The sequence below is a fragment of the Cavia porcellus genome, unplaced genomic scaffold (assembly GCF_034190915.1).
Source record: "Cavia porcellus strain 051 isolate PalLab524CR breed Dunkin Hartley unplaced genomic scaffold, mCavPor4.1 scaffold_9, whole genome shotgun sequence".
NCBI classification, from domain to species: domain Eukaryota; kingdom Metazoa; phylum Chordata; class Mammalia; order Rodentia; family Caviidae; genus Cavia; species Cavia porcellus.
Genome location: NW_026947492.1, coordinates 48,052,962 through 48,071,727, shown reverse-complemented (window position 1 = coordinate 48,071,727; position 18,766 = coordinate 48,052,962). Strand labels below are relative to the sequence as shown.

At 39.2% G+C, this 18,766-nt stretch overlaps 1 long non-coding RNA gene across 1 annotated transcript; it reads left to right on the top strand.

The window, feature by feature from the left end:
* Positions 1-2,938: 2,938 nt before the first annotated feature.
* LOC134477560 (uncharacterized) lies at positions 2,939-18,423 on the top strand. The gene is made up of 4 exons (XR_010049574.1): positions 2,939-3,146; positions 15,085-15,130; positions 16,874-17,007; positions 18,144-18,423. It is a non-coding gene; the product is annotated as an uncharacterized LOC134477560 (long non-coding RNA).
* Positions 18,424-18,766: the final 343 nt, after the last annotated feature.

Below are 18,766 nucleotides of genomic sequence, written 5' to 3'. Positions count from 1 at the left end.
AATTCTAAGCTGGGTCTTTCAGAGAGCCTCCGTAGCTGCTGCTATCTGTCTGCCATGTTCTCCTGGAAGTCTCTATACTTTCAACCCTCAGAACCATGAGACAATAGATTTCTGCTGTTTTGTCATTAGTTTATCATTCTTCACTATGATAGCCCTTAGAAACAAACACAGCTATAGAACAGGAATGTACCTGGAATGTTAAAGTGATATAGAAGCCAGTATAGCAAAAGAGGGATGATAGAGATTAGAGAAGTTACATAAAGATGGCAAGATCATGTAGCATCTTATGGGTCAAAGAAGTGATGTGATCTGATTTACCCTTCAAGAGGTCTACATATAGTCATAACTGTGTACTACATTCATGATTGAATGCAGATGTATTGAAGAACCATGGTTATATTAAGTAGACAATAAGTACTCAGAAATGTACCAAGTTGCATAAATACTAAAAATTTTAATTAAATTTTTTATTTACTCTTTTTCTGGTGGGGGGAGGGCTAAGACCTAGTCTCACCATGTAGTTCAGGATGGCTTTGAACCCACTATGTAGACTAAGCTGGTCTAGAACTTGCTGAAATCCTCCTGCCTCAGTTTTCTGGGTGCTGGAATTGTAGGTGTGTGCCATCTTGAACAACTCATTTGCTCTTTGTTCTATTTCAACCTGTAATGATGATGCATAGCTAACCTCACTCTCTGTCTCTGTCTCTGTGTCTGTCTGTCTGTCTGTCTCTCTCTCCTTTTCTTTTTCCTTTCTTTTCAAGACAGGGTCTCACTATGTAGTGCAGGCTGGCCTTAAACTCACATGGATTCTCCTGTCTCACCCTCTTGAGTGCTGGGATTATAGGAATGGGCCACAATGTCTGGCTCATGCATAGCTAATTTAAAAGATGAGATTTTTTAAAAAATAGAGCATTATATAGCAAAGCATAAACTTAATGACTTCACTTAGTGACCAGCTAAAGTTTTTCAGGCAATAATTATGGCATACACATCACTTGATGTACAAATAGATGAACCAGATTCCATTTCTGGGTAGGACTTGTTGTCTGATCACGGGGAGTATGGTAAGCAGACAGCCTTCCACTGTCAGCACCTTCAGTGTCTGCCTCAGGTGCAGGGAACCACTTTGCCCAAAATTAGGCACTTTCCAGGGCCACCATGTCCAATGGCTGAGTGAGGTACAGGTAGAGAGATTCAGAGTTGGGACACTCTGGAGGGTGACATGCTCCAGATCCCTTGCTGGGGTGGAAGCTCCCTCAGGCCTTCAGTGCAATCTGACATCTTCTATGCACCATTCTTCCTGCCTTTTCCTTTCATACCTACTGATCCACATCAGGATGTGGTGTCCCAACTCGGTCAGTCTGTTTCCGGAGAAGCAAACTGGCGACACCTGTTGGCAGTTACCTTAATTGCAGGTGGATTCTGAAGAAATAGCACAGTTTTGTGCTTTGAACATGGAAAACATACTTGGAAAGATGTAGTAAATGAGTATCATAACCCTATCTACTTGTAAAACAGAAACTCAGCTGAGTTAATGGGAATTTTTTGTAAAGAATTAGGAGTATCTCATAGAACCGAATTGTCAGAACTCAGGAAAGACCAGAATGGAAATGAAAAATTGTCAAGAACTAAATCTCCCTCTCTCTCTCCTCCCTCCTCTCCCAATTTCTCCTCTCTCCCTTTCTGTTTTCCTCTACCTCTTGTTCTCCTTCTCCTTCATTATGGAGCCTTGTCTGTGCCTCTCATAGTAGATCCCCTCTTCCTGCTTCTCAAATCATGGAGCCCCAAAATGTCAATCTCAGTTGTCCTCATTCTCTGTCATCTTGCAGGATCAGAGCTTGTGATATGCTAATCCTGTTCGTGTGGATTCTCAGATGGAATGGCCTGACCTGGCTTCTTCTTTGGTCAGGTGTCAACTACTGATCCAAATAACCATGGCTGAGGATAGGGTCATTTTGAACGAAAACTAGCTTTCTTCCAAAGTTGCAGGTGGAGTTTATTTTCTAAGAAGTGGACATGAAAATGGGAAGAATATACTAGGCATATGTAGCACAAAAATCTTCACAGCCATGATATTGTGGAGGAAATGGTCAACCTTGAACCCAGGGGATCATTTTTGAGTTCTTGTTCTACCATGCATTAATTGTATAGTCCAGGAAGCTTGAGCTCCTTTGTCCTCAATTGAAAAAAATAGTAATATCCCTGCCTCAAAGGTGTTTTTAAATTCACTTACTTTTCAAAATAATTTTACATTTTTTGAGATGAGCTTTTAAGGTATGGACCAGAAATACAGAAGTTAGAAGTCATTTTTGCTATAGATAATCACAGTCTACTGAAGGAGACAGATAATAAAGCAAATATTTGCAATTCTGGGTGATTTGCAGTGAAAGAGGGAAGCGCACCTTGGTTACATGCACTCTTTGTATATAGTGTGTGTGTGTGTGTGTGTGTGTGTGTGTGTGTGTGTGTGTGTGAGACAGAAGAAGAAGGGAGGAGAATTTAGAAACGTAAACTTTAGTGGAGGCTTAATAGGCAAGAGACAAGTGTGGGAAGAAAGAAATATATCAAGGCAAGGGAACACTACATGCTGGATCACAGATGTATGAAAGAGAGAGGTCATTTTGACAGCGTTTCAAAGGGAGAGCAGGGCTGAAGTAAAGAACAGACTGTGGCATGGGGAGAACCAGGAAGTCTGGTAGGGGGGCTAGAGGTAAAGCTTCTCAGATTGAAAAGCAAGAAGTGAAACCGTGTGTGGGTGAGTGCTTAGAGAACCAAAAGTTCTGCCTGCACAACAATGGCCAACGCTGTGCTGATTATATGCCTAAAGTCAGACTAAGTTGTTTCATGAATTTGTCTCCACAAGACAGATATTACCTTCATTGGAAGGATGTTATTTGAGCAGTTTTCACAAAGTCATTTGGTATCTTCATTTGCATTCCCTCAGGAGCAGACCTGAGAAAAGTTGTCAAGGGTGGTTCACTTACAGGGTAGCCTAGGAAACCCAGTTGGAGGCTAGAAATATGAATTGGAGAAGAGAACGGTGCAGTGAGGTGTGTGCTATCAAGCACATCACCACTGAGGCTAACTGAAGGTCAGTCCCATTGGAAACAGCATGGAATATGGCTGAAAATTATTTCCATCAAGAGGTAAGAAGGCTGGGGTGTTGCTCTCCAAATCTCCATTACTATTGTTAGAGGACTATTGTCAGGACATCAGTGCTGCCATTTCCAGTTTCCCTTGTACAAGGATCAAGCATGCTCTTCAGGCAGTGAATCAGAGGTGTTCTCAGTAAGCAGCCTTCAAGGCATAGAGGTGAAGACAGGATGCTAAGGAAGGATACAGATAACTTGTGCTTTGTGTAAGTAGGAATCAGGGGAAACCAGAGTTTGGTCCCAAGCAGTCTGACTTAAGTTTTAATGGCAATATTAGGTAGCTTGTCAGATGTACAGTGCTATTACAAAACATATTTCAACTGATATTTAGAGGACCTTTCAAAAAAGTAGATCACAGAAGTACCTGGTATCTTAACCAATGACTGGCATGTAGTAGATGCTTAATGAATATTTATGGATGAATTTTTTGAATTTACTACAAGTTATTCATTCCTTGTTACTTTGTCATAAAAAGTCTTTGGCTGGAAATCAGTAGCTATTGATGGTTCTGTCACTAGTTTTGGAAACTCAGGGAAGACATTTAAACTCTGAGGTTTACTTTTCTCATATTAAAATACTGTTTTACCACCTACCCCACACGCTATAGGTAGAAATGTTGTGAGAATGAAATGGAAGAGTAAATATGCAAAGTTAAATGTACATCAATGTGAGAGACAGTAATTTATCTCACTGAGCTTGGATCAGGAAATAAATATTTGTTGGTTTTTGGTTTCTCAGGGTCCAGGACTAAGAATCATGAAGTCACTAAGTATATAAGTCAGGGCTCTTGGTTGCAAGTAACAGCAGTTAATTCTGGCTACTTTGATCAAAACAGGAATTTATCAGGAAATATCAGGGAGATCTCAGAAATGATAGGAAAATAAGAGAATCAAGTTTAGAAAAGGAGCAGGAACCAAAAGAGAGTCACAGGTAAAACTATACCACACAAACCTGATTACAAAATTATTCTTGTCATTCTCAGTAAGCAATGAACAACAGTGCTACTCCAGAACAAAATTTAAACCATCCAGTTTCTTGGGATATTTACTTCAAAGTCAAGAGTTGGACAGGAATATCAGTTGAGCCAAGATTAGATCATATGTTTGTGCTCTAGCTGCCAAGGATGCAGGAGTGCAGCTTTTCCTGGCTGCTTTTCCAGCTTCCATAAGGGGAAGATATAGTCTGTCCCCTGCCATGTCTCAGGAAATGGCAGTTTTTGCAGACACAGGAAAGGGGCTCAGATACTTAGCACCCAATAATTATCTATGTCTCACTCAAGTCAGGATGTAAGAAAAGTCGGTACTCATTGAGAATTGGGAACTAAGTGTGGGAGATGGTTAGGATTTATTGAGTGACAACACTGACGTGAAACTACCAGAAGTGTTCAAAATATTGGGTACAAAAATGACTAAGTCACAAAAAAGGACTAAGTCACAAGTGTTAGTTTCAAGGTACCCTAGCGGTTTGGAGACTCTATTACTAAAACTAATTGTGATAACGAAGGGCTGTAACTGAGATACAATAAAGTACAGTAGGAGCATAGTTCTAGGGATGGGGGGGGTTGTCAGGAAGCTTTCATAGAGGAGGTAGATCTTCCTGGAAGAAGAGAGAGCATTAGAAGCAGAATCATTCAAGGTATTTGTTAATCTTGCTCTTTAGCCAGAATCTAGGTCTTAGTATTTCCTGCTCAGTCCTTTCCTGTAACCACAACCACAACACATATGCTACTACAATTAAGGCCTAAAATTAGCATTGTTAAAACCTCAGAGTTATTATGGTGTTGTTCAAACCAAGGTTTTCTTTCAAATCACTAGTGTAGAGTAGAATTGCTAAAAGTTTACTGCTGCTTCTACTATTTTTAGCTGCTTTAGATATAAGCATATACTTAGACCCTTATTTAGCAGCTAGCTCACTGACTATAAGATTTCTCTGAGCTTCAGTTTACTCAGTGATAAAACAGAAATCAAATAACACAAACCTTCTAAGACCGCTGTGAGGATTAACCAAGATAAGATTTACAAGTGTCATTGTTCAACAGCAGGTGCTAATCCATTTTCTTCTTTTATTTTTTTGAGACCTGGTTTTCTGTGTACTTCAGGCTTTCCCTGAACTCACTATGTACCCCAGAGCAGCCTTGATTTACAGTAGTCTTCCAGCCTCAGCCTCTCAAGTGCTGGGATTAAAAATGTGCACCACCATGCCTGGCTCATTGCTTTTGATCTGCAGCTGTTCTTTGCATCTCTGGTGACCCACCTCTAGTGACGAGCAGGATGTCTTTATGTTTTCCCTCTTTAAGCTACAAGGTTTCACAAGCGGCTGAGGAAATTTCAAGCAGATGTCTCCCAGGAGTGAAAGGATCCAGAGGTTGTGCCACAATGTGAGAATATTGAGTTCTGAGGGAGTAGATAAGAAGTGTATCTTGAGCTCTTTCAAAGCCTGCTTTTCTGGTGAGACTGAGAACCTGGTTCCTGGAGTTGAGGGAGGCTCCATAATTCTATAAGAAAGGTTCTCAAAGCAGAGCTCCTGGCCTTAAGGAGGTTTGCCTCTGGTCTTTATGAGGTGGAAACAGTTTCCCCAGATGAAGCTTTGTCAGGCTCCCTTCTCCAACAAGATTAGGTGAAGATTCTAAAGAGTAGAGGACAGTGCACTCATTAAGCAGTGGTTTTTGTATATTTTTCTCTGAAATGTTTGAAATTATGTGCAGTCTAACAGGTTGAATAACTGGTTCAGTAACCCCATGTCTTCATAACAATAAACATGATATTTGAGGGGAATTTGTGTAGGCTGAAGAGATTTAGTAAAAATAAGCAAGTCCTGAAGTGATAATACTGTGTAGCTTGTTACATGAGTTTAGATCTTATTGAGATTCATGGTGTATAGTTTAGTAGTCTCTTCTCATTGATAAACTATTCTATTCTGGCCTTAGACTTTTATGTAAATTCTGATCATTCATTCATTATGCAACTATATATTGAGTACTTAGCATATGCCAGGTTTTCTGGTAGGTCTATAGGATCTTGATTATGATGTTAAGTGAGGAGAGAAGATTGTTCTATAAAAATTCAGAAGTTTCTTTCTTCAAATATTACTTGTGGGAAAGCATGAATGTCTCTTGTCTGCGTATGGAGAAAACAATTTCCTGTACAGCAGCTTAGTTCCGGTATTAGCTAGCTAGGCTCATCATTCCACCTCAGGGGCAGGCCCAAGGCGAGGAAGGTTAGAGCAGCAGAACACACTGTGACAGGAACTTAACATTACATACCTTAGCTCCATTTTGTCACCCTCAAATTACCGTTATAACAAGTGTATATTTTTGGAATGTGGGAAGCTTTTTCTAATTTTCATACAGCCAGTTATAAAGCCATTTTTCAAGGAATTTAGGCAAAGGAAGAGTCTTTTCTTTTTGAGGCTGAGGCTATGTTAATGCTGTTTTCTAAACTATATGTATATAATTGAGATTCAGATTATCTTATTCTTTTATGAAATTGTTAACCTTCAAATCTGTTTCACATAGGTTATCACATTTTTTATTGCCACATATTTTTCTTTGAGACAGGGTCTCACTATGTAGTTCAAACTGGCCTTGAACTTTCTTGGTAGCCAAGGCTGACCTTGAACTCAAGGCAATCCCTCTGCCTCAGCCTTCCAAATGCTGGGATTACAGGCATGAGCTACCATGCCTGGCTACTGCTGCATGTTTCAACCTCATGCTCAAGCAATCCTAAAAGGCAGGAAAACAAGCCCATTAAACATTTATGCTTCAAAATTATCACATGGGGTGAAAATTAATTTCCCTGTCTTACAAAGGAAATAACTAAAACTCAGATAAGATTATAGTAAGAAGAAAGATGAAGAATACAATCATTCTTTGTTGGCCTTCAAAGCTTGTATCTTTCTGTTATACTTCAACTAACTTCCAGTTTATTTTACAAAAATATAGGTACCTTCAAAGCAGCAATCTCTTTGGACTTTTTAAAAAAAAACAGCCTAATTGAAGTGATACATATATATATTTCTTAAAACTTGCCAATTATAAATGTGCAGTTCAATGATTTTTTTTAAAAAAACTATCATTTTATTGGGATATAACTGACATACCATGCAATCTACTAATTTAAAGAGTACAATCCAATAATTTTTATTATATTCACAGTTATTCAGCCATCACACAATCAGTTTTAAAACACTAATATCACTTAAAAAGGAATCATATATTTTTAGCTGTCTTCTTCCAATCTTCTCGCTCCTACCTGCCCACCCTCAAGCCAGAAAGTATCACTAATCTACTCTCTGTCCATAAATATTTGCCCAATCTGGACATTCATGTAAATTATATCATATATGTTTTTATGTGACTGCTCTCTTACTTACATATTTTCAAATTTGCCCATCTTGAAGCAAGAAACAGTATGGACAAATAATATTCCCTTGTATGGCCATTACTATCTTTTTTCTATCTACTCATCAGACAATGGACATTTGCTCTGTTTCTACCTTTTTTGGTTATTATGAATACTGCTGCTATGAATATTTGTGTTTGGGTTTTGTGTGGGCAAATGTTTTGATGTATCATGAGTGTATACCTAAGAATGACATTATTGGACCAAATAATAACCTACACTTAACTCTTTGAGTTATATAAAACCATATTGTTTTACAAAGTGACTGTATCACTTTAGCTTTCAACCAATAGATACATATGGATTCCAGTTTTTCCACAATATTGTCAGCACTTAGTGTGCTTTGCATTTTCGAATTAAGATTTTCTCATGGACACATTTCCGTATCCACATGTTTGTTATTTTTAATTGTTACAAAGCATTTCAAATCAGTTAGGTACCATTGTTTAAGTAATACTTTAAAGCTGAAAATTTGGATTGTTTCCAGTTTCATGCTGTTATAAATAATGGGACTGGAATCTGTGCCACTTTTTCCTTTAGCTCATTTCCATGAAGTATGTTCCAATGTAGAACAAAGGACACATACAACTCTTCCATTGTTTCTATAGTTAACTGCAGAAAGCATGACTGTATGTAAAGTACCACCAGCAAAGTTAGTGCCTGCCTATCTCCCCATAGCTTTGCCAAACACAGAGCTGTTTTATTCATATGGTATATAATGGAAATTTAGGGTGTTTTTATCACTGTTGGTAAAGTCATAATTACATTTTCAGTTGCTATCAGACAGTCAGGCTATCTGAGTCCTTGATCCAAAGAGGCCATGCATGTGGGAGCATTCAAGGACCAAACCAAAGGGTAGACTATGTAATTTAAAGGAATCTCTTGGGTTTGAGGAACATAGACTCAGTTAGGTTTGTTAGGGTGATTTACAGCCTCAGGCATAGAATGAGGATGCTACAGGTCAGAATGCTGAATATATTGGTTTCCAAATTCTTCCTTCATTTTGTGCTTTTTCTGGCTCTGCTTCTCCCTTTCTGGCCATTATATCTTAATCTCCTTTGAGAGTTTCTTTTCTTTTATTAACTCCTTGTTACAATTTGTGTCTGGATATTCCCCTAAAACCTCATGCAGTCATAGGTGGGGCTTTTTCAGAGATGGCTGGATCTAGGCTGCATGACGCTGGGATTAATTCATGGTGCAATACTAAACTCAAGAGCACTAAGATTAAGGGTATGACTGCTACCCACCCTACAAAGCCTGAATAAGATATAAGGGGTAGAAAGAACTGTGGTTATCCCTGGCTTGTTTTGCTACCTTCTGCCTACATGAACTGTTTCTCCTCAATGATGTTTGTTTTCTGGTCCACCTTGCCTTGGAGCCAGCTGATTATAGACTGAAACCTTTACACACTGTGAGCTAAATAAGCCTTTCCTCCTTTAACATTAGGTGTTAGTTATTTAGTTTCTGCAATGAAAGAAAAATAACTAAGACAGAATTTGATACCAGAAGTGGGGTCATTGTTATGACTGTACCTGACCATGTGGTCCAGGAGCATGGGACTGGTTACAGAAAAAGTTTGGAAAGGTTTGGATACACCAGCTAAAAAAATAGAACTGGAATGCCTTAAGTTCCATTTGATGAGAGATTCTAGTCAGAGTTCAGAAGATCAGAAAACAGATAGATATCTTCCTGGTAAAGACAAGACTGAGGAGTTTCTGCTGGGTAGAATGACTGCACAGGCTGTTGGACTCCAGATGATGTGTTATGCCATGGCAGAAAGTTTGTCTGCATTTTGCTTGTATCCAGAGACTTTACCTGAGACTGAGATTAAGGGTGGTGAACCAATTAATCTTGCAGAAGAAATTTCGAAGCAGTCTAATGTTATGGCTGTATCACAGCTGCTATTGGAGATTTTTTAATCAAATCTATGTTGAGAATAAGACAAAGAGCTCAGAAGAATGATTTAAAACATTGTGAGTTTCAACAGAAAGGAACATCAGTAAAGCTGTGAACTGCGAAGACAGAGCAGAGATACTGATTGCTGAGATGAAATGGAATAGAAAAGATGGCCTGAGGACATCACACAATACAGCTAGATTTCAGCCTTTGCAGCCTCAAAATCATAAAAGACTGCTTTGAGAATAGAGCCCCACAGCACCATGTTCAAGAATGGCAGAGGCCTAGGGAGGTTTTTCTTTGGAATTTTGTTTTATAAGCCCTCAGCCTCTACAGCCAAAAGAGAAGGAAACCTGGCAACTGCTCCCGCTAGTGGAAGACCTTGGAATCATCTGCATGGTGCTGGTTTTAGATGTGTGCAGAATACAAAAGTTGTAGGGACAGGAAGGCTTCCCTTCAGATTGCAGAAGAAGGCCTCAGAGGCCAGGCAGCACCTGAGAGGGCATTCTGTGAAGCTGTGAAGCAGAAACTGTAGTGGCCATCTCAGAAATCTGGAGAAACCAGGAACAAGAATTGTCAGAGGAAAGCTGCAAAGAGGGAGCAGATCTAGCCCAAAATAGAACACATGAGAGTTACAACCACTAGGAGTGCTGTAGGGGCAGATCTGTCCTAACCCCTTAGATTTCACATCTTGCCCCAGATTGCCTCAGATGCTGCACATGGAACCATATGGCTTAAAGTTTGCCTAATAGATTTTGGACTTGCTTTGATCCCATTCCTTTGTACCATCCTCCAATTTGTGCCTTTTGGAATAATATTTATCTTGTGCCATTGTACATTAGAAGTGTTTAAATTTCTTTTCACTTGTACAAGGGCTCACAGCTACGAGTCTGCCTTAAACCTGAGAGGAGATTAGCACTTGAACTTTCCAGCAATGCTGAAACTGTTAGGAGAACTCTTAGAGAAGGACTAAGTGCTTTCTGTGTAAAGGAATGCACATAAGTCTCTGGGGGGCCAGGGATGGCATGTTATAGTTTATGTTTAGAATCCCCCAAACCTCATGCAGTCACAGGTGAAGGTTTTTCAGAGGTGCTGGATTTGGAGTGTGTGATGCTGGGATTAATTCATGGTGCAATGCAAAAATCAAGGCGCTATCCACCTTAAGTAGCCAAAGATCTGTGACATTCTCTTGGTTGCTATGTTACCTTCTGCTCATATGAACTGTTTTTTCTCTGCAATGTTTGTCTGCCATGCCACCCTGTCTTGGAGCTTTCTTGTGCGCGCGCGCGCGCGCACACACACACACACACACACACACACACACACACCTTCCCTTTTCTTTTCCTTCCTTTCCCATTCTTTCCTTTCCCCTTTGCAGTTTTTCTTTTCTTTTGAACAGTTCTTCCCTATTCACAGTATGCGTTGTACAATTTGGATCTTCTTTATGCTTTCAGATTCTCACACTAATGAGACAATACAATGTTTACACATGTGGGTCTGTTTTATTTCACTTATGAGTATGGTCTCAAGTTACATTCATTTACCTATAAAAATCTCAAGTTTACCTTTCTTTATGGCTGAGTAGTATTCCATTATATTTGTCCATTTAGCTATCTATCTATCTATCTATCTATCTATCTGTCAATCTGATTTTTTTATCTTTTTTATCCATTCCTTGGTTGATGGGCATTTGGGTTGTTCCCAAGACTTAGCTATTACAATTGAGCTGCTATAAACATGGGTGCAGATATATCACTGGGGTATGATGTTTTTAATTATTTGGGGAAGATACCCAGAAGAGGAATTTCTAGGTCAAATGAGGCCATTAACCCTATTTTTTAAAGAAATCTCCACACTGATTTCACCAGTCTACACTCTCACCAACAGTGGAGAAGAGTTCCTTTTTTTCCACAGCCTCTCCAGCATTTGTTACTGGTTGATTCTTGATAATAGCAATTTTTTTCTGGAATGAGATGGAATCTCAGTGTTGTTTTAATTTGTATCTCTTGAATTACCAGTGCTAAATCTCTTTTGGCATGTAAGATAGCGTATTCACAGGTTCTGGGAATTAGTGAGATACAGTATGGCAAAAACTGATGGGGAGGTAGGCATCCTGTACACATATGCAGTACAGTTCTCAAAGCCCCACATGTGGACTTCTGGAAAGAATGTAAGCTGGTTTTCAATAGGATGGCCTAAACCTGACATCAGCCTGAGGTATGGCATCCCACCACCACCTCTCAGGACCCTGATGGAGAAGTTTTCTCAGATTTCCTGGAGATTTGGACTGTATAAAAGAAAAGCAGCTATGAAGAATGAGCACTATCATGACTTTCTATGATAGCCCATACAGCATTTCCCAGATGCAGCGTTTACTTTTATCTTTGCTTTACCCCCTCTTTTCCTATTTACTCAGCCCAAGCTTGGTCTGCAGAGCCAGTTTCTCCCACTCTTCACCTTTACTTCCCTGAAAAAACTTTGCCAGTACCTTTTGTTTGTTTTGTTCAATTCTTTGTCCAAAGCAAGATTGCCTAAATTTAAGATCTCCTGTCGCTAGGTTTTGGGCTGCTGGAGTTTCTTTCTAGATGTGGTTTCTAAATTATTTCTCTTGCACAAAAATTGATCAAGAAAAACCTGAAAGGTTGTGAGGTTTTATAGTTAGTAAGGCATGAAAAGAAAAGAAACATGCTCTACTGAGCAAGTATGGACCAATTAAAAGTAAGAAAACAAGTACCTTCTACAGGGTGAGCATGGACTACTGTAAAATACAGAGCACAGTGGCCATGAGGAAAACAGTGGTCTTCTTTTGTGTTTGCTACTCCTCAGGCTTATGTCAAGCCTAGGCGGTCCTATGAAAAACCTGCTTGGGTTCTCATGAGAAGAACGGAAGAAAACACTCTATAGTTAGTTCATGTCGCGTCCTTGGGAGCCGTCCTGTGCAAGTGTCCTGGAATTTTGTAATTGACAGAGCATCCCATGTTCCCCAGACAGTTTGACAAGCCCTAATATTCTGCCTCACTCTGGCTTAAAACTCTGGAGTAGCTTGGATTGCAGGTGTGTGCCACTGCGCCAATCTGTATTGAACATTCTTTGAAATAAGGAACCCAATCATTGATTTTTGTGTTACTACTGTCTAGCAGGATTGGACACAGAACAAGTTAAACTTTTTTGTATGGGAAATTGAACTCAGGGCCCCTGTGCTTGCCAGCCAGGTGCTGTGCTGCTGAGCTATATCCCCAGCCTAAGTTAACATTTTTTGAAGCAAAATGGGAAAACAACTCTTAAGAAGACACATGCTAATTCTGCTCTCAGAATGTTTTCTAAACTATTTATTTTATTTTTATCTTTCTGCAGTCTAAAAAATTTTCCAATGTAAAAATATTTTGTCTACCATTTATTTAAATAAAAGTGCAACACTAACAAAACTTACCCTGTTGTGCCAAATTTCATTTTGTCTTTCTTTGCTTTAACCACTTCCTCTTTTCCTCTCTTTCTACTTCCTCTTAGTGATGGTCATCTCTTGTGACGTCGTGGTCCCATCTTTTTTGTTTTTTCCAATAATGATGATCTTTTTCCTAAAATTTGCATTATTTCAGGCTTCCCAGAAATCTATGCTGTTACAAAAACAAGAGAAGTCCTGCCCGTCCTTTCCTTTTTGCACTGCAGTTCTTGAAGTCACCAGGATATCTGCTCCCTCCCTCTGCGAGCTACAGTTATGTGAATTTTAGACACAGGAGCAGGAGTCTTCAAGTCACACATTTGAAAAGTATTTAAAAGTACTATAAAGTAATTCAGAAATGTCTGTTCCCTGATCTAGATTTGAAGAAAGTGGAGTTATCAAATAAGTTCAATAAAATCATTCCCTTACGGGTGTTAGAAAGACCTGAATCCCTCTTTACCTTTTACTCTGAAATTCTGATGCAGACCCTGCACTGAGTTATTATTCCTTAGTGGCTTATAATTTAATGAGGGCTATGTGACATAATAATTGAATATAATCTAAGGTTAAGTTAGAATATATTGCAGATGGTAAAGAAAGCCCAAAAGGTATGGTTAAGAGGGAATATAATTTAATTTAAAACACCTGGATTTTAGTTTAAGTTGCCACTAAATGGTTGCAGGACTCATCAAGTCTTTCAACCTTAAATGTAAATTTGAAGGATTGTTGTATATGACTTTTAAGAGGATGCTGAACTCAAACTAAGTGCCACGTGGGTGGAGAAAAGGTAAGACCTCTCTGAGTGGGATTCTTGGGGTAAGTCTTTTGGGTGGAGGGAGGATACAAGAGCAACTTGAAAGATGTATGGAGTTTTGAGGAGGGAGATGAATGGTAGGACACTTCTAGAGTTGGAGGTACGGTAAGGTTATGAGTTCAAGCAGAGTGGTTTAAAAAGCATAATAAATGCCCTATCCTGAACAAGCAGCAGCTGAGCCACTGACAAGCCCTGGGTGGGAACTCTACAGAGGCACTTGTTGGACTCAGGGCTGAGAGTTCTACTGGCTCCTTAAAGAAAGATTATTCAGGAAACAGTGAGAAGAGAGATAGGTGGGAAAATATATTGAAGAGGAGGAGAGGAGGTTGTGATGTAAGGAGAGGGGTGCTCCAAGTTTGCATCAACTAAGTTCAGATGAGAGGAATGTTGAAGGAGAAATCAAGTTGAAGAGGAAGAACTCTGAGTTGACCACCAAAGCTTGAGTGGAAATTTTGTTAACAGAAAGATGAAGGGTATTTTGAGTGGTGAAGTTTGGTTTTCAGGGGAATTTTGTAACTTCGTTCACAGAAACGCACCTGTCTAAATGATCTTACTGAGAATCTTTAAATTGAGCAAATTTTTTAACAGGAAGAATTGTGGATATTATTGTCAGGAACGATAGAGTTTTAAAGCATTGAAACATGAATCTTTTTATAACTCCCAGTTATTTACTTTAGCTTTATCATTTATTATTTCTAACTTAAACCCACCTCTTGTACTGTTCCTTTCTCTTGTCCCCAAAATCTTTCTACTTTTCTCTCTCTGTCTCTCTCTGTCTCTCTCTCTCTCTCTCTCCCTCTCTCTCTCTTCTCTTCTCTTTTCTTTTCTTTCCCATTTCTCCCCTCTCTCCATTCCTTCTCTCTTCCTCTCTCACATGAATGTTAATCATTTTTCTTTTGGGGTAATTGTATTAATAAAGACAAATTAATATCTCAAATCTCAGTGGTTGAAAAGTTCTTTTCATTCAATATTCCATGTGCCTGTGACTTCCTTTCACATGCTGTGTGTGTGTGTGTGTGAGTGGTGCCAGGGAACAAACTCAGGACTTCATGCCTTCTAGAAAACCTTATACAGACATAAGTCTTCAAAAGTGGTGGCAGCTGTGGTGCACTCCTGTGATCTCAGCACTCAGGAGGCAGAGGCAGGAGGATCCTGTGGGTCTGAGGCCAGTCTAAACTGCATAAAAAAACCTGTTTCAAAAAACAAACAAACAAAACAGTGGCAGTTCAATCTCCTTGTTACCTAGTGTGCATTAATGGCGAGAGTGGGACTATTCATGTAAAGGTCTAATGGTAACCATAATAAACTTTTTCTTAGACTTCTACCTACAACCGTGCCTCTTCTACTGTGTTACTTGCATTTTGATTCTTTTCTCTTTTTCAGCTCTCCTCCCATGGCACTGAGGATCAAACCTAGGGCCTTGTACACGGTAAGTAAGTGCTCTACTACTGAGGTACAATTCCAGCCCTTCCACATTTTTATTTGGATCATCACAAAAAGTCCCTATTATCAACATTTTATGTCCAGCAGGATCATAGCATAATTTCTATGTCAACAAGTTTTCTCTGCTACTTTGTTCTTTGTTTCCTCTTTATTTCAATGCTAAGCATTCCTTTGGTTCTGTGTTAGCCTCTCTCTCTCTCTCTCTCTCTCTCTCTCTCTCTCTCCCTTTCCTTAATCTTAGAACTGAAGAGGCTGAAGAGGCTCAAGAAAATGTTACACCCAAAATCAAAACAGTCTTTACCCTTTTGTTCCACTTCTCTTTCTTTAGCCAGAATAAATCCCTCCCCTCTGAGTCCTATGCACTTCCTTCTACTTTCTCATTTCCTTATCCTTCAGAATTTAAGGCCATTATGCGGCAAATTAACCAGCTGACAAGCAACAGATACTGCTCAATCCATTGTTTGTTTTTTGTGACATTAGTTAGCAGGTTACCCTGCTTTGTTAGCCTGTGCCATCCTATAAATTGTTGACTTAAAACTGATAAAAATTAATGTTTTTTATCAGAATTCTGAAGAATATTCTTTGAATCTCTGATACTCTTATCACAGTCTGTCTTGTTTCAGAGTACATGCTTCCTCACTAAATTCTGACATCTTTAAAAACTGAGCAGTGTTTTACATGCAATAGATATTCAACAATTGTTGATCAGCTGATAGATTCTATATTTGACTAATTGACTACAGACTTTGAATATCTCTTGATTCTACAGTTGGCACATAAATAGTCATTAAAAAGGACTTATGACAAATAGAAAAATATTTTTATATGGCTTTTTTACTTGTTACCTCTTGGGTTAGGCTATAGTACTATTGTTTATTTGTAATTCGTACCACACTTACACTCTAAAAGGTTTTCGATAGTATTTGCTCATTGACTGATTTACTCAACAGTATTTTTGTGGTACCAGGGATTGAACTCATGACCTCATGCTTGCCAGACAGGCACTTACACTGCTGAGCTAAATCCCTGTCCCCTCAACAGTCACTTAATGAGCAATTACTATGAGCTAGTGATAGGATAGAAGATTTAATAAGGGATAGGAGAAAAATAAGTAAAGCGGTTGCTATGGTGTGGTTAATGTTATATTTAGTGCAGAAGCATCTAAGTTAGGCTGGGATTTCTTGGGAGAAGGGACCCATGAAACCAACTTTGAAGGAGCTTGCTGAAGAATTGGGGAGCAAAGCAAAGGCTTATCATGGGAAGAAAAGCATGCTCTGTGCAAAGACACTGAGATAGGTAATAAAATTGCATTACTCAGAATCTGTTCAGGAATTCAGTAGGACTAGAACATGATATGTGAGTTAAGGCTTCACAGGATGATACCAGAGAAATAAGCAGGCACTACAGTTTGGATCTAAAATGCCCCTCAAAGGTGCGTGTGCTAAGGCTTAATCCCCAAGATGGTGCTATTGGGAGATGGTGGAACCTTCAGAGGTGGGACCTGAAGCTCTGTTCAGGGACTTGGAGGTCTGTTTTTGAAGGGCATTGCTGAGTCTGGTCCTTCCTCCTTCCTCTTTTGACTCCCAGCTCATTAGGTGGGCAGTTTTGTTCCACATATGCTGCTGCCACGATGTGCTGTTTTAACATAGGCCCAAAGCAACAGAGGCCAACTGATCATAAATGGGAACTTCTAAAACTGGGACCTAAAGTAAATCTTTTCTCTTTATAGGTTGGTTATCTTCTATATTTGTTTGAGGGACAGCTGACCCAACCAAACAGGTATCACATCTGAAAGTGGCTTGTGTATAACAGTCGGGAATTTTAACAGCAAGGCTGTGGAACATATTTCAACTCTGTTTCTAGGTAAGAAGGTCCTGCGTGCCCTTCTGGGACTATAGTTCTGGAAGCTGAGACTCCTGTGCAAAAGTTAACCCATAAGATACATTCAGGGAAACTAAGAGCTCTGGAAGTGAGGGCTCAGACATAAAACAACTTTAATTCAAATCTGAGAGGAAGAATTGGTAAAGTAGCACATGCCTAAAATTCCAGCATTCTGGGAAACTGAAGCAAGAGGATCAAAATATCAAGTCCAGCGCAGGCAACTTAGCAAGATAACAAAACCCTGCCTCAAAATGAAAAACAAAAAGGGCTAGAGATTCAGCCCAGTGCAAAGGCTCTTAGTTCAATTCCTGATCACATACTCACACATGCAGGCATATACACACATGCATATGCATGAATAATTAATAAGAAATATGGTACCCAGGCAGAGTAAACTGATCCAAATGAAAAATCAGAGGCACAGATTTCTGGGGGAATAGGGGTGGGAATTTCTTCAGCCTTGGGTCTATGTGGAAAAGGAATATCCTAAGCTAGTTTGGACCCAAGACCTGAGGATTTTAACCAGAAGAGCGATAGGGGCTGCTGTTACTCTGGTGTCACTGCATCTTGTTCTGTCCTGTGAGCTCTTCCCAACGTGTGTCTGGCCTAGAGTAAGCCCTAAATAAATATTTAGTGAATGACATGGACTTGCTGCTAATTGTTAAGCACAGGAATGCTTTTGTTTAGTCTATTCATATGTGAGTACAATACCACAAGAAAACAGACTTCGTGCAAACCCACAAGAACACTCTCTTCTTTATTTTCATACATGTCAACTAAATTATATTATTTACCAGCTATTAAAATTTAAAATCAACTTTTAAAAATATATTTTGGACACATACATGTAAGTCATACAAATGAAAGAGTAAAGTAGTAAAGAAACCCTGATAAGTAAATACCAAAGAAAATATAAGAACTAAATAACAAATAGTTTAGAAATAATATGGTATAAGTTTCCATAAGAACAATAATCCAGAAACAATGGTCAAGATGACTATAAATCAGAGTTAAGCAATACAAAGCTATTTATAAATCTTCTGAATATATGTGTTTGCCAATTATAACTAAAGTGAGAAGCAGTAAAGTTTTATCATTTGCCTCTTTTTCTAAAATAGGAAGCAAAATATGTAAGCTTTGGGGACAGTTCATCAGAGGAGAGAAGACTTTAAAAGAGTAACAGTTGAAGAGAATGGTAGCCTGGACATACGTCACAATGGTGCCATCATGAGACGAGTCCGTGTAATATAAAAATGAGTGTGGAAATACTAACTCCAAGTGAAGGCCAAACTACCAAGAGCTGCTAAGACTACTCTATTCTACGTTCAGGCATCAGATGGATCTTGTGAATGTGCCTATATAACATTTGAATGAGAATGCGTCATAAATTAAAGCATTTAAACCTCTGTAGTGTTTCAGTTATTTATATGAACTTTCTGCCTCAGATTGTATGGTAATTACTTCATGCTTAACATCATCAAAATACAGAAACCACCATTCTTTATAAGAACACCCTTTGTGGACTAGGTATGGTGGTGCATGCCTGTAATCCTAGAACTCAGAAGGTTGAAGCAGAAGGAGTGCTGTTGGTTCAAGGCCAGCCTGGGCTCCAGAGTGAGTTCAGGACCAGCCAAAACTACAGAGCAAGACCTGCCTATTTTTGGTTTCTGGCATGCAGTTCCCAGAACTCTTTGAGTTGCTGTAGTTACAAGACTAGAAGTATCTTTTGTATTCTAGATGA